This window comes from Zalophus californianus, chromosome 11 (genome assembly GCF_009762305.2).
Source record: "Zalophus californianus isolate mZalCal1 chromosome 11, mZalCal1.pri.v2, whole genome shotgun sequence".
NCBI lineage: Eukaryota > Metazoa > Chordata > Mammalia > Carnivora > Otariidae > Zalophus > Zalophus californianus.
In genome coordinates, this window is record NC_045605.1 from 93705601 (window position 1) to 93718421 (window position 12821).

Below are 12821 nucleotides of genomic sequence, written 5' to 3' on the forward strand. Positions count from 1 at the left end.
AGTGATTTACAAATGTAAAATTAACCTATGGAGCTCTGAACCAAGGGGTATTATTGAAGTATATTGCTCAGCAAGTTTAAAGATGTTAATGAGTAACCTTTAAGATAAGGAGAAATTGCAGAGTCCATTCCAGAGGCTGGGATTTTTTAAATGGTCTTAGTTCCCACATGGAAAGCAGAGGTAATCAACATCTTAAGCCCTTACAGTCTACTGTAGCTAGAATTCTCAGCATACAAAATAGAAATTCTTTGTTTAGACGGAGCCCAATTAGATGTACATATATATGGTATACATGTGTTTGTGCACATACACAAACACAAACACAGACACAACAGAACCCTGTTAAGAAGAAACAAAAAAAGTAAATAAATGCAAACATAAAAGAACTAAAATTAAATGTCTAAAATTTTCCCTAAGAAAAAGGAATATGCCTGATTGAGTAACATCCTTTCTATAACACTGTGTTAAATAAAGTACCAGTACAGTTCCAACTCTTTCTCTAATGGTTAATTTTATAATATGCACCATAACTAGAGTTTTTGGTGGAAAAATACATTATTGATTAGCCTACCAGTCTGGAAAAGGGTCCAGAGTCCAAGGTCCTAGTTTAGGCTGTGCCTTTGACCAGTCATAAGACTTCAAATGCCAGTATGTAAAGAATAACAGCTTTGAAGCCACACAGCCCTGGGTTTGAAATTATCAGAGTGGAATGTCTTCACCAGTTGTATAAGTTTATTTAGTTATTTAAATTATGAGTCTATTATGTACCTGCAAAAGGAGACACTCACTGTAATGACTGTAACAGTGACTAAAAATTCCCTTTGTAAGAACCCAATATTGTAAAAACATTGTAAGACCCAATTGTAAGACCCATGACATTGTAAGAACCCAATAAATAGAACTTGTTTCTTCATTAACCAGCCAAGGGTTTTAGTTTCCACATCTATAAGAAGAACATAATTATTATTGGCCAACCTATCATAAAGGGTTGTTGAGGGGATAAAATGAGTTTATATATGTATAAATTACTTTGAAAAGGGAAAATTAACCACAAAGATTATGGTAGTATACTATCCTTATTACTCATTATTGACTAATGGAGATGTCGATGATAGATGATATGCCAAGAATAGATAAGAACTAAAGACTAAAGAAAGCATTTGTATTTTTTTATATTTAACCACTCTTATTTATGAGGATTATATAATAACGATGTCTAACTTCAAAAAAAGCCTGTATGATCAACAAAGTATTGAATCTTTACACTGTCATTTATCAGCAGGACAGTAGAGCTCACTTGAATGCCAATCCTGTACTAGGCAATATTCTAGGTCCATTATAGATATCTCATCTGAACCTCATAACAATCCAAAGATGCATTATTGCTTCTTGGCAATTGTATGGATAAGATCTGTGTACAGAAATCACTGAACATGATATACAATAACAAGCATCCAATAAATAAACACTATCGTTATTCTTACCATTATGCACCGTGGAGAAGGTATCTATAGAGAATTTCATTTCTTCTATAGATGAGAAAGTCCAGACCAAAGAGGAGAAATGGTTGCATATAGTTATAAGACCAGTCAGGCTCATATGCATCTAATGACCCTTTAGACTCAGATTACATATTTATCAATTGCTCTTTTGAAAACCATTCCAAAAGTCAGAAAATCTGGATTCCACCTAAAGATTAATCAGTGCATATTAAAACTTATTTTTATCTATAACTTTGAGACTGCAAAAAAAAAAAATCAAATTCTGGAGCACACCTCAGAACTGAGTTTTCCTTTACTAGTTCTGGTTCAATATGATGTGATGTGCCCAAAGAAAGCGCTAGAATAAAATCAAGTGATAGCTTTCCTGGGCAATGTGATCTACTGCCAAACTGTCAGTGCTACCATCTCTTTCAGGTGCTTCCTAGAATCCTTTTATTATATGGGTTTAAGTCAGAGTTTGCCAATGAGAGGAACTCATACGAGATTTGGGAAGTACAAATAAAGCTGAGGTCATCAATCTTAAGAGGTCATCAATCTTAAGAGGTCATATGGGTCAGATAAGGCAGCTTCCACTGATTTGGCAGTTTTCCAGACCTCTCCAGAAGGCCCCCAGTCTCTAATCACAACAGCTTAACTGGACTTGTCATGAGCTCCCTCTTTGTAGTAGCCAGACTTGATTCATTTCTCAAACTTCCTCAAAAGCTCCCAAGAGTCTCCCCATGATAGGGTTTTGGACTGATGTAGTTAGTCAGGGTTTTTCCAGTCCTCTTGCTATAGCCTTCACTCTCCAGCTCCTTCCTCATTTACATAAATGTTAATTCCCATATTAAAACATTTACTTCTTGGGGTGCCTGTGTGGCTCAGTCATTAAGCATCTGCCTGTGGCTCAGGTCCTCATCCCAGGATCCTGGGATCAAGCCTCGCATTGGGCTCCCTGCTTGGCAAGGAGTCTGCTCTCCCTCTGCCCCTCACCCTGCTTGTGTTCCCTCTCTCTCTGTCTCTATCAAATAAATAAATAAAATCTTAAAAAACAAAACAAAACAACATTTACTTCTATGTTTTTTGTAGTGGTTCTGTTTTTCTGACCAAACCAGACTTTTCAGCTACCCTCAGAAATGCATTTTGAATTAAGCCACTTTAGCTTCTCTTTCTCTATCCATTTGTATAGTTAAATGTCACTCTGTTCTTTTAAAATATGCAAGCACTTTTGCTACTTTCACGAGTAAATCCTATTTTATTTTAGACAGCAGTCATTTGGAGTTGGATGTGAGTAAGAGTCATTCATTTAATAAATACTTATTCGCTCCTATTCTTTACCAAACTCTGTGGAAAGCAATAATGAGACATGGCCCTACCCCCCCCCCATGGAACTTACAATTTAGTAGGAAAAACTGACATGAATTAAATATTTAGACAGGGAAATGTAAAATTTCAATTTTGACAAGTGTTAGGAAGAAATTATGGTCTGCCAGTCCATAGAAGAAGGTTTCACCTACTCTGAGTCCTCAGGAATTTCCCTGAGTGATGAAAATGGAAGAACAATAAAACTAGTCAAGAGGGAAGGCAAGGGTATGGCTTGCAGAGAGTACAGAAAGTGTAATACACTTTGGTGGAAAACCAGCCTGCTGAGAACGGTAAGTAGGAAGAACTAAAAAATATGTGGCTAGAGCAAAATGGTGGTGATGGGCCAAGTGCAGATTCTGAATGGTGTGAGGTAGGAAGTGACCAGACCAGGCAAGTCACTGATAGCCATGGCAGCATTTCGTTTAATCCTAAGAGCAGTCGAAAGTCACTGAATGTTTTTAGGAAGAATACTTTCATGATCAGATTTATATATCCTAAATTTACTTTATCTATACTGGAATACTTTGCCCAAGAAAGGTGTTTTTGGAAGACTGAAACATATTCACATTTGTTCTCTAGAGGATGAAAGTATGATCTCATATAGGTAGGAATTAAGTCGTGGTGTAGGTAATGGAGATTCTGAATTTTTTTCACACAAGATATTTTCAATGAGCCTTACTCAGTATTTAAATCTTACATCAGGATCATAGCTACACAATGAGAAATAATGATAACCGTGAATTTGTCTTCTCCCACCCATCCAATTCTCCACCATCTGTTCCCACTTTATCTCTACACCAAAGCAATGAATATACACATCCCACCACTACTTCAGATTCATATTGATTGAGTCAACCTTTAGTACAATTACTCATTATCAACAAAGGATATTATTTTGGATCTATATGCTTATTGTAATGGTCACTTTAAATGAATAGATGGTTTATTTGACTCATTGTGTCTTCACTATATCTTTAAAAATCCAATTAAAAACCTCCTCAGTACTTCTGAAACAAATAACGCAACATATTTTAAGAAAAAAGAAAAAGAAGAAGATAACAGGAGAGGAAGAATGAAGGGGAGTAAGTCAGAGGGGGAGAAGAACCATGAGAGACGATGGACTCTGAAAAACAAACTGAGGGTTCTAGAGGGGAGGAGGGGAGGGGGATGGGTTAGCCTGGTGATGGATATTAAAGAGGGCACATTCTGCGTGGAGCACTGGGTGTTATGAACAAACAATGAATCATGGAACACTACATCAAAAACTAATGATGTAATATATGGTGATTAACATAACAATAAAAAATTAAAAAAAAAAGAAAAGTGAATGAAAAAAAAAAAAAACCTCCTCAGTGTAAGAAACCATGTGTTTCTCATGGTATGACTGATCTGGCTGGAGTCACAGAAACTGATATACAATTAAGTTTAGATGTGCTGTTGTCCATTTAATCATTCAGTATTTGCTGAATGTCTGTTATAGGTTATAGGCCCTCAAACACAAGTGTTTGAGGGCCTATAACCTATATGTTAAATTAAAAATGAGTGTAAGCAGAGTACAGATAAAAAGTTATAGGAATTCTTTTGTGTGGTCATGCTAATTGTGGAGTATGAATACAGAGTCTTGAAGGAAAGCTGAGTGGATAAGTGGAGTGGTGAGGGAGGCATTACAAACAAGAATGAGACGATAAATGAAGGCAGTGTGATGGAACAGAGAGGTGAACAGAGACAGCAAGAAGTAGGTCGGCTTATGGGGCGCCTGGGTGGCTCTGTTGTTAAGCATCTGCCTTTGGCTCAGATCATGGACCCAGGGTCTTGGGATCAAGCCCCGCATTGGGCTCCCTGCTCAGTGGGAAGCCTGCTTCTCCCTCTCCCACTCCCCCTGCTTGTGTTCCCTCTTTCGCTGTGTCTCTCTCTGTCAAATAAATAAACAAAATCTTAAAAAAAAGAAGTAGGTCGGCTTTAATTCTGCTGATTCTCACTCTCACCTCTAGGTCTCTGTACATTGTGCCCACTTATCTTCATTCATAGAGCCATACCCTGGTAGCTTATACTTCTCTTGAACATAACTCTGGGGAGCCACCCCTAACTCTAGACTAGATTAAGTGTCCTTCTTTCATCCTACACTTCCCTGGTCATGGCATTCATCACTCTATAATAACTGCCTATCAACCTGTTGGTTGGTGCCCCCCGCTAGGCTGTGGATGGCATAAGGGTGAGGATTCTGCAGTAGGCTAAATAATTACCCTCCAAAAGATGCATGTCCTAAGCCCTGGAACTTATCAATATATTATCTTATATAGTAAAAGGGACTTTGTAGATGTAATTAAGTTAAAGACCTTAAGACTGGGAGATGATCCTGCAATGTCTAGATGAGCCCAATGTATCACAAGAGTAGTTATAAGAGGTTGATAGAAGGATCAGTCAGAGAGAGAAGATGTAATAATGGAAGCAGAGGTCAAGAAGAGAAAGCTGCTGGCTTCGAAGATGGAGGAAGAGGCCATGAGTCAAAGAATGCAGGTGACCTCTGGGAGCTGTAAAAGGCAAGGAAACAGATTCCCCCTACGGGCCCCAGAAGGAACACAGCCTGCTGATGCCTTGATTTTAGCCCAGGAGAGCTGATTTTGGATTTCTGACCTCCAAAACTGTAAAATAATAAATTTGTGTTGTTTTAACCTACCAAGTTGATGGTACTTTCTTACAGAAGCAATGAGAAACTAATACAGACTCTATCATACATTTCCCCCCAACACTTAACCCAAGCACTTGCTCAAAATACACATTCAATTAATAAAATTATTAGATGAAAAAAATGCTGTCCTGCTATATGGAGATTGAAAGCCAAACATAGGAGTGATAGAGGTGTGACTAATATCATAGGGAATCCTGAATGATCCTGAGATAAACTCTAATATGAGCTGGGGGTCAGTAGCAATGCAGGGAGAGTGACTGTTTTTCTTGAAGAGCAAAAAGAGAAGAAAGAGCTGAAAATGACTGGCTAGATGAAAGCGTTCTCTCTCCAAAGGGAGTCAGTGACCATCTTTAACAAAAAGATGTTTTCACTGTCCTTCCTTCCTGCATCCCTGCATTTACAGCTTCTGCCTTTACTCCCTCCTTCCTGTGTGAAGAGCAGAAGACCTCTAGGCTCCCAAGTGCAGGGTGGGAGGGAGGAATAAGTAGAGGAAGTCCAGAAGAGAGCTCTGCCCACACCAGTCCTTGCTTCCCCTTAGGTGACATTTCTGTTCTGGTCAGCAGCCTGGGGTAGTGTTTCATTTCAGAAGCATCATCCACTGAGGCACAGCCCAATCTCCAGCACTGAAAGCAAGGCCGGCTCCCTCTCATGCAATGAGAGAAGGGAGAAGCCTGAGCCCAGTAGTCAGAGATCCATTTATTCCTACACCATACTGGGAAGGCTAAAAAATTGCTTACCACATCCTGGCCCCTTCTAAGCTGCAGGATGCCCTTCCAGATGTGCCCTCGCAGGAGCTCAATCAGATGGCACCCACCTGGCAAGACCTCAAAACTCCAAGCTAAGGAATCCAGATGTTGAGGATCTGCCACAGGGAGACTTGCAAAGACCAGGAAACAACTCCTTGACGTCCCACGCAAAATTGTCAACCAGAGCTTACGGCAATGCTGATGACCACTTCGGCCTGCCTTGTGACAAGGGGAGGGTTGCAGGACTCAGAGAGATGGAAAGGAGACTATTAGGTCATTCATAAGTGAATTCCTGGGCTGAATTTAGTCCTGAATGCCTGAAAAATGCAGAACCTAGAAGAAATGGTTTGGCAGGCCCAGAAAGCATCTTATGCTCTCCTGTCTTAAAGGGGAGTATTGGAACCAGCTTGGGAAGGCCCTTCTGGTACAAACTCCATACCAAACTCATCCTCCTCACTGTGTAAGAACAGAGACAGGCAGAGATTCAGAGTCTGCTGGAAAGAACTCCTCAGAGTAGGTAGGTGGACCAAATCAGACAGCATCTCCTCCACATAGCTCTATTTTTCCCTCTTCTGTGCCAGCTCAGCAATAATAATAACAATGAGCATTTCTACTTTCACTGTAGCATTAGGTCACTTTTCACATGATTAGACATGGATTAAATATGATTAAATAAGGCCCAGAAAGTCTGTCACATGTCTAAGCTCTTGCTGGTAGCAGATGTGAAAATCTGATCCCTTTGACCCTGGAAATTCTTCACTCAGCAAACACTGTATTAGCTCTCTCCTGCCTGCCTTTATACAGCTATTTCTCACCTTAAACGACTGTAATTTATTCATAGTAGTCTGTAAGCTTGAGGGCAAGAATGAGATCTTATTACCCCACCCATCTCGCACAGTACCAAGCACAATGTAGCAGCAAACACGTACAGAGCGCTTTCTCTGTGCCAGGCACTATTTCCAGAACTTCGTGAAAATTAATTCATTCAGTGCTCTCAACAGTTCTATGGTGGTGATGCTATAATTTGCCCCATTTTATGGAGGAGGAAACTGAGACACACAAAAGTTAATCAACATGTCCGGGGTCACAAAGTTCATAAGTGGGGGCCCTGCGAAGACTGGGTCCAGAGTTTGTGCTAACTCCTATATTAACTCCTATATGACTCTGCCTTTGAAATCAATAAATGGCTGTAGGTTGCATATTTACCCTTTCAGCTCAGCAGTATTTCTCAGCTTTGCTTCCACAAAGCAGGTGCCCCATCCAGGGTACATAGAGCTAAGGCATAAGCCTGGTAAAGTGTTCAGGTCAGAAAACAAAATCTAACCCTCACACTCTGTACCTCTTCCCCATCTCCATCAACAAACCAGCATTCACTTTTGTCATCAACTCTCAGGCTTTTGTCATGAATGCTTAACGTTATCGCTTATATTTCTATAAGACTGAAGCTCACTTCAATTACTCAGAATATCGTTTGTCTGTTTCCTAGGTGTCAGAGAGCTAAATGTTACCCAAGAGTCTGGAAGAATTACTGAAGAACTAAGAGGTTCAATGCAAAAAAGTCCTGCTTGACCCTTGGGTATCTAGCACTTATGTTAATATCTTTATTATAAATCTGGTCATGTAAGACAGAAGGCCCCAAAGTGCATTATCTAAAACATTGGTTTTGCAGACTATAATAGATTACTTATATAAGAGATTCTGTGATCCAATAAATTTGAGAAATCCAGAGTTAAAAAGCAAAGGCAGATTCCTTCCTGCAGGACTTCTCAGAGCCATTAGCATACCTTAAGTATGTACTGTGATTCTCCTGGCCTGACCTACATAAAATGGCTTTTCAGAAACTGGCCAGAAAGAAATGGGGACATTGGGTTAGAAATAAGACTTGCAATTACAGTCGCATAGAGCATAAAGGAGAAATCATGTTATACATTGAATAGAAGATAACATTGTTTATGGCATATTTATAATTGGGATTTATCCTGAATCCTGGAACCCAATCAGCACATACAGTGAATGATCAATATTCAAGTAAACACTTAAAGGAGCAAAAGTAGACATATGAGTAGCTGAGAAGAAAAAGGATTATCTGTTAGGGCTGAAAAGTTCAAAAAATTAAAGACACTGGATTTCACACCTAAATTATCTGCTCTGAGATTGATACCTAGAAATTTATCTGCAAATGCAAGCATATCATCTGTCCAAATTCCAGATCACATAATGAGTACTACAGAGGGAGTGCATGATGGTTTGATGATAAATCCTGATTGCTACAATTCTCACCTACAGGGTTACCTCACCTCTAGATCTTCAATAGATCTTAACTCATAACAAAACTAACTGTAAAATAAAAACACAATGTTCTGAAGATTTTATAAAATCTTCTAATGGTTGCTCACTGCATTTTATCTAAAATCCAAACTTCTTACCTTGATATTCAAGGTCTTTCATCTGGTGACCTGAACTTTTTCTACCCCACAAGGACTCCAGTTGGGAGCTGCTCTCTCACCAAACCCCTCCTCCCAGTCACACCAAACTGCCTGCACCAAATCACAGTGCTTCACCATCCATCCCTCTACTCTTTCTCACAAGTGGACTTTCCGTCTAGACACAACCCCAGTCCCTTCACTTCCTGCTAAAAATCAGTTCTAACATTCCCGTCCAGGGAGTCTTTCTTGACCACAGACCAAGATCATGAACTCATCTTATCAGTTCTCATCACCCCACGAGTAAACCTATCATCACATGCATCTAATTCAATCTCCACGTCCTTAAAAACTAGCATGACACCACATGGCACACAGCAAGGAGTAATATAAGTGTAATTAGAGCATCCCACTTTACAAATGGGGTGGGAACCAGAGCTTCCAAGTATGGCTTAAATTCATGCCATCCACCTACCGTAAGCAAGAAATCTAGTCTTTCTCTATGTAACACTTACCCTACATGTCCCATAACCTCCATCTCGAAAAGGCTAATTTCTTTGTCTCAGGACAGGAACAACCCCTCCCCGCTCAGTGGTGCCCCCTTGTGTCTGGCACATCCCACAATAACTAGAAAGTAGGGTGCTTGGAAAAGAGCCATCAGCTAATTGTTCTGTGCCAATCATCTCATCTAAAGCAATGAGTTTGAGGCCAGATCTGCTCTGTTCCCTGAAGCTCGGACAATTCCTTGCCAAGAATGCAAATGTTCTTCAAAGCATGAGAAAGAAAATTTTCTCCCTGTATACCTGTCATGCCTGTTCCACACCCAAACTGACCCAGGTTTCCAGTATCACAACCCAGGTTCCAGTATCACAACCCTGAAACAGTTTCTCTCTCCTTTTCCCTGGGGCACAGATTTACCACAAGAAGGTAAACAGAGATAGGAAAGGACCTGGCCCATCATTTTGCCAAAGACATTGACTTAATTCTTCCCCTTTCTTCTTTTAATGGCTTCAGTGCCAGTTTGCCTGCCGCATCTCTCTTCTCTCCCAGGGAGATATTATAATGGGAAGCCTTGGGGCGCTGGCTGCCCTGGGAATTTGGTCAGGGCTAACCCAGTCTACTCACCTCAAGAGATTCCAGAAACCTTCCATATTAGATGAAGAGTTAGGATCTCCATCCTTTCTCCCAACCCCTTATGGAAATGGGTCCACATAACACTCTCATGTGCATATATATTTTTTTTTTCTTTTTTTTTTTTAAGTGAGGGAGAAATCCAACAGATCCAAGCAGCAAACCACACAGGAAAAAAAAGGGTGGGGGGCAGAATGACGGAACATCAGGAAATACCTCCTCCTCTCACATACCTACTACTCCCTGGAAAAGATTTCTTGGTCCCAAAACCAAATTCTCCCTGGAGTTAGGAAAGGTCGATCCAGGCTTCCATGCCCTGAGCCCAGCCAGTGCTTGCGGAATCAAGCCAAAGGTATTCCCACCGGGTTCCAACACCCCTTGATTGTTTCACTTTAAAAATGCATTGACATATCTATTTCTCATTAATCAGCTTTAACATATTTTACAAACTGTCCTCACACAATCACCAGTCCTCTGGTGAGGAACTCACCTCACTTACTAAATATCACGTTTGGCAGAACATGTGTCATTTTCTACAAATATTGAAAAGTCAATAATTGCTGCCAGAAATCCTGTATTTGTTCAAATCCCGGGTGAGATAAATGATGAACAGAAATACCATTCTCTTTTAAAATTCAGAAATAAGACAGATCTGATTGCTTATTCTTTTGATGCTTCTACAATGTGCCTGGCTTCAATAATCATAGGCACAGCCTGCCGCCCTGACTCTTCCTTCTGCTGTATTTTTATTATTTTATGTCTGCCTCTAAATGAACAGTTAGATTTAGCATACCACCCTCATCATGCAGGGATAACAGACACAGGTATATACTGGGAGCAGATACACAAAGTTGGCTGGGATGGGAAGGAGAGTGGAGTTAAGTACAGACACACTGTCCTAAAGTGATGAACCAGCAATAAAAAATTTTGAGTTCTGTCTGTCTCTCTCTCTCTCTAATGTATAATATATTTTGTATATTATATTAAATACAAAAATATATTTGTAAATAGATTTATGGATTTAGCATAATTTATATTTAACATAAATATATTATAAATATATTTATATGTGTAATACAAATATACATATCTCTATATTTAGTATGTTGTCACGTTAAATAAATACTATATATTATATTAAATCTGTTTTAGTTATATACAGTCATTAAATACTGTCAAGATGTATAGCAAGTATTAGGAAAGTTTACTCTTTATATATTTCAGAAAGAAAATGAGATAAAGAAGGTATAATATATATACATACTATGGAATATATACCATATATATACCACAAGAAAGAAGGAAATCCTACCACTTGCAATAACATGGATAGAACTTGAGGACATCAGGTGAGATGAAATATGCCCGACAAATATAAATCCCCCATGGAATCATGTATATGGGGAATCTAAAGAAAGACAAAGTCCTAGAAACACAGCAGAAAAGTGGTTGCCAGGGGCTGGGGGAGGGAGGGAGATAGGTAAAGGTTAATAAAAGGGGACAAATGTTCAGCTATAAGATGAAGAAGGCTGAGGACCTAATGTAAAACATAGTAACTGTAGTTGATAACACTGTATTATATAAACTGAAGTGTGCTCACTTATTTGTATAAATAAGTGAGGTGAGGACCATACCATTAACTAGATGAGGGCAGTCCTTTCACAGTGTATAGGTATATCAAATCCCCACAATGAACATTTTAAATATCTTCCAATTTTGTATGTCAATTATATCTCAATAAAGCTGAAATTTTAACAAAAGAAAATGAGAAAAAACACAAGCTGAAATATATTTCTCGGTTCTCCCAATGGGTTGTCTTGCATACGACCTGGCTCACAAGCCACTCGGAATCCACTAGTTTAAACTCTTTTCTGTAAAGGGCTAGCAAACTTTCCCTGTAAATGGAGTGTCAACATGTTGTCCTTTTTGGGCCATGTGGGCTGTGTCACAGCTTATCAACAATGCCACTGTAGCATGAAAGCAGACACACACAATGCAAAAATGAGTAAGTGTTGTTGTAGTCCCATAGAACTCCACTTACAAAACGAGGCAGCAGGCCAGATATGGCTCTCCTTACCGGCCGGCTGTAATTTGCTGATCCGTGGCTTAGAATATATATAATGAAGAGATGCTCAAAGAAGTAGTGTGGAGGCAAGCTCAGGAGGACTACTGAAAAAGTCATTAAAGCTGCCAATTTTTTTCTGTATTTATTCTCCCCAGAATTCTTTTCTTCCTCCTAGCTCCAGACCTGCTGCCCCTGATTTAGAGCCTGGATCTGAAAAGGACAGAATAAGATCAACACATATTTATACAAGTGGCATAAAGAGGATCCTGACATCATTTCAGCACCCAGGTCCAGCTATCCCTGAAATCAGAAAAACCCTAGATACACCTATACTTTCCCATTCTTTCTTAGGTTCCCAGCTGGGTCTCTGTAACAGAAGAAAGATTAACAAAAGGAAAATATAAATTTATTTAATATAAGTTTTACATGACATAAGAGCCATCCTAAGGAAATGAAGACCCAAAGAAACATTTCAACCTGAGTGTTCTTATACTAGGTTTGATGAAGCATAGAAAGTCATGGAAAAAATGTGATAGGACAAAGGAGTATGAGCTAAAAGTAGTAAACTGGGGGGGGGTTAACTTGGCAAAACCTGTTCATTCAAATTCCTTTTAGCATCCCTGCTTCTTTGGAGATAGGAGGCTCCTTTCCTCCACATATAGGGACCCCCATATGAGAGTCTTAGGACCTGCTTCAAGGAAATGTCTGGAAGTCCTTCCTGTACCAGCTTAAAATAGTCAATATGCCAAGGTGCCACAGTTTGGGGTAGCAAGCCCTGAACCCTATCAAGTCCCTAAATTCCCTTTGAGTTTTTGGGAGTTTGGGTTGGATTTTTGTCATTTGCCGCTAATAGGGAGTCATATATCCTGACTAATGCATTATTTCATTTCATCCTAATACAACTCTGTAAAAGAAATTCTT

At 39.5% G+C, this 12821-nt stretch overlaps 1 long non-coding RNA gene across 1 annotated transcript in view; it reads right to left on the bottom strand.

Moving 5' to 3' along the window:
* The window catches only part of LOC113913519, a 106829-nt gene extending 94731 nt beyond the window's left edge, over positions 1 to 12098 (bottom strand). The window contains exon 1 of the long non-coding RNA XR_003517245.1: positions 11913 to 12098. This is a non-coding gene — a long non-coding RNA (uncharacterized LOC113913519). The remainder of the gene's footprint in view (positions 1 to 11912) is intronic.
* Positions 12099 to 12821: the final 723 nt, after the last annotated feature.